Genomic DNA, 4107 nt, shown 5'->3' with positions numbered 1-4107 from the left:
TACAACCTATGCAGAGTGTAAACCTATTCGAATAGCCGTGTCCGCGGTTATGGACGGTTGGAAAGGTCATACTGTTCCGTTGTCAGATGTTTTCTAACAATGAATGGTAAACTGAAAGGTGACTTGACTTGATCACAACAGAGTTGTGGGAATGACACTAATGTTCCCACTTGAGTTAGTTAGCAAATGAAGAAGTCTTTTACTAAATACTTATGAACTAAAATTAGCTTTATGCAAATAAACTTAGAGCTTAGCACCCCTTTACTAAAATTGATAATGCTTACACTAGTATTAGTTTGCGAGTACTTTAAAGTACTCACGGCTGTGTCCCTGGCTATTCAAATGGCCAAACTATGAAGAGGAGCAGCAGTATCAGGATGACGGACAGCAGGACGTCTACCATAGCTAGGATCATCTTCTAACGTCAAGCGTTGCCTGTGGATTAGATGGACTACTACAACTTCGCTTCCGCTATGTATTGTGTGTGTGTTGATCCTTGATCAACTATTATTGTAAGTGTGGATCATATGATCTATTGTAATAAGACGACTATAGTTTGTAATGAATGATGACTCTATGATATTCAATTGTGGTAGCCTACACGCTAGATCCACCTGAAACAATACGTTCTTGGTAGGAATCCGGCCGGTCTTGCAAGGCAATCTACGCAGACATCGGTGGCAAGTGCCTGGACGCGAGGAACCGGTCCAGGGCAGAGCCGACTCGAACAAACAGTGAGCCCCCGCGGCGAGGACATGGCATGTAGTGGAGCCGGACGACGGCGCGGACAGGACCGTAGGGGAGCCTATGGCGGCGGTTCCTTGGACGGAGATGGCCTGGAAGGGTGGAATCGGTCCAGGGCGGAGCCGGCTTCGGCAAGCATGGAGCCCCGCGGCGAGGATGGGGCGTGCAGTGGAGCTGTACGGCGGCAGCGACTGGCGCGTGGGGAATCCCACGACGCCGTGCAATTGCTCCTCCACACGCTGGCGTCCGGAACCTGTCTTCGAATCCCCATCCGCCACCACCCATGTATCTCCGGCAAACGGCGCCATCTCCCTCATCCGATGGGAGGAACTGAACCGCCTGCTGCCGACCCCTCTGCCATCTCCGACGCCTTCCGATTTGGCCGTCTCCAAGGGAGGAGAGCAAGCTACCCATGTGCCGGGACCTCTGCCTCAGTCTGCCGTTCCAAAACGAGAAGGATCAGCCGCCCGAGCGAATCGGCGATTTCCCTGAAGTCAATCTTCTTCTTTGCTGGCCTGGGTGTGGGCACCTCCGCACTGGGACGGGGCCGAGTTCCTCCTGTATAGATACTCCCTACTGAACTGGGCAAACATGTGCGCCCAGCCGTGTGACGCTGCCTGCAGCATGGGGCGATTTGGATGCAGACATGCAAGGGGCGATGCATACAGTCTCCAGTATCACCAATGTAACAAATGTAGGATGACTATGCTGCACAGGATGATGATTATGAGGAGAATCTGAAGGAAGCACTTGGGTTATTATTTCTAGCAACGTGATCTCTGGCCCTTTGATTTGTAGATGGATGAATTGATCATGTGAGATATCGTCATCCTCTTCCCTGGATAATTGCCCAGGTGAGTCATCCTCTTTCATGGATTGCTAAAATATCCCAGGTGAGCTGTGAGTTCACTGTTATGCTTCGTAGATTGCTAAAATGCCCTTTCTTCTCTTGTGCCTTAATTTATGAATTCATCTACATGCTTTTGGTTGTAAAGCGCAAGGCTGCAAATGAAACATATACAAATTCTGAAGGCAGACATTATGAGCCTATAGTATGGGGAATTAATGTTTATTTATGTGCTTTGATCCTTGAGATGAAGCGATAAGTAATATGTCTGAAAAATCGATGTTTAACAATGGTATGCACCTTAAAAGATTTGTATTGCCTATATTGCGTTGAAGTTATTATTTAGACATTATGAGCCTATAGTATGGGGAATTAATGTTTATTTATGTGCTTTGATCCTTGAGATGAAGCGATAAGTAATATGTCTGAAAAATTGATGTTTAACAATGGTATGCACCTTAAAAGATTTGTATCGCCTATATTGCGTTGAAGTTATTATTTAGACATTATGAGCCTATAGTATGGGGAATTAATGTTTATTTATGTGCTTTGATCCTTGAGATGAAGCGATAAGTAATATGTCTGAAAAATCGATGTTTAACAATGGTATGCACCTTAAAAAAATTGTATCGCCTATATTGCGTTGAAGTTATTATTTAGACATTATGAGCCTATAGTATGGGGAATTAATGTTTATTTATGTGCTTTGATCCTTGAGATGAAGCGATAAGTAATATGTCTGAAAAATTGATGTTTAACAATGGTATGCACCTTAAAAGATTTGTATCGCCTATATTGCGTTGAAGTTATTATTTAGACATTATGAGCCTATAGTATGGGGAATTAATGTTTATTTATGTGCTTTGATCCTTGAGATGAAGCGATAAGTAATATGTTTGAAAAATCGATGTTTAACAATGGTATGCACCTTAAAAAAATTGTATCGCCTATATTGCGTTGAAGTTATTATTTAAGTCTAACAATCATGATAGGAGACAAACAACTTATATTTTATTTTTGTATAGTTGTGCGCTTGGATTTTTGTATGCTGATCAAACAACTTATATTTTATTTTGTGTAGGCAATATATTCTCTGAAGTGAAGAAGAGATGGAGAGCCATGAGGCTTGAAGAAATTAGGGTGGATCTTATGACATGTGCAAACACTCTAGGTATAATGAGAAAAATTATTCAAATGGCATTTGATGCAAAGCTCTCCACTTCCATTTTACTATTGATGAATTGAGCACAAGGCGTCATTTTAATCAATTAATAATTGGAGTTTAATGACAAAGAGGAGAAGGTTATTGGGCAAAATATTCAGAGATAGCAAGCACCCCAACAGGAGTTCACATAGAACAATTTCATTCTAGCTTTCTCTGAGGAAAAAACTTCGATTGTCGAAAATATACTGCCACGAATTCAGAAGGAGAAATTCTTTTTGTTGCTGGTTGGAACATCGACGGGTGAGTGTACCTACACACATTGATTAGCGAGATAACAACCGAAATATTCAGGAAAAATAACCTGTTGAATAGGTACTAGCCTTTTCTTTTGCGGAGCTATATATAATTGGGTCTTTGTAAGTGCATCACAATCATATGTATTCTACTAAGAAAATAGTTGTAACTTCTTTCATACTTCTCTTGATTTTATAGATTGAGGAGTTTCCACCAAGATTTTGTTTGATGAATGAGTAAATATGCAATCTAGCTTGATAGTTCATAGTTCAAACATACTCTGCAGTAACTCCATACTTTTTTGAATTATCACTTGAAAATGTGTTTCTGTTTATTTAAACTTATTGTGTCATTTATTTTTCGAGTCAATGTAGCTTTTGTGTTTCCATGTTCTAAAAAATGTTTTGTAAAACATATCCCAGTGCAACGCACGGGCACTTTTACTAATCTACACAAAAGTGAGTAAATCTTTAAACGAGACCAAACGTCATAAAAAACCGAACGGAGGGTGTACAAGTTTGTGTAATCAGAATCTTTGTATCCTAGCCGGTTGAGAATTTTATTAATTTAAAGCTGAGCTCTTTGGGCCTTATGTTTTAAGAAGAAGTAACCGAGGTTGACCATTGAGTTAGTCATCTGTATTTTTTTTTTCTTTTTTCAAAATGGGGGAAATATCACCCCAGCTTCTGCATCCAAAGGATGCACACGATTTTTTATTAGATTATTCACAAAACTTTACAAGAACAATACAAAAGATCAAACTCGAAGCTACCTCACTAAACCTACAGTGGGATGAAGGTGGTGACAATACACCAACTCACATCATCCAAAAACCAAATGCCTTCCCAAACCGTCCAATAGCAGATGAGAAGCACATCCAGTCAAGCAGACTCTCAGCGTACGCCAACGCACACGCCACAGAAGTTGCTACCGCCGTCTTTCTCGACTTCATCTTCAAGAGAGATCATCGCATTAACCTTGCAAGACCTGCCGTCGATGCCACCATGACGCCAGACACCTCCACCATCCTGCACGCATACATCATCCCGCATCCGTC

At 41.4% G+C, this 4107-nt stretch overlaps 1 long non-coding RNA gene across 1 annotated transcript; it reads left to right on the top strand.

Annotated features, from left to right (window-relative positions):
• The first annotated feature begins 601 nt into the window (after nt 1-601).
• On the top strand, nt 602-2785 carry LOC127326252 (uncharacterized). The gene is made up of 2 exons (XR_007867745.2): nt 602-1598; nt 2673-2785. It is a non-coding gene; the product is annotated as an uncharacterized lncRNA (long non-coding RNA).
• Nucleotides 2786-4107: the final 1322 nt, after the last annotated feature.

This window comes from Lolium perenne, chromosome 7, assembly GCF_019359855.2.
Source record: "Lolium perenne isolate Kyuss_39 chromosome 7, Kyuss_2.0, whole genome shotgun sequence".
Classification (NCBI taxonomy): Eukaryota; Viridiplantae; Streptophyta; class Magnoliopsida; order Poales; family Poaceae; genus Lolium; species Lolium perenne.
The sequence above is the reverse complement of the archived record's forward strand: the minus strand, read 5'-3'. Positions and strand labels throughout refer to the sequence as shown.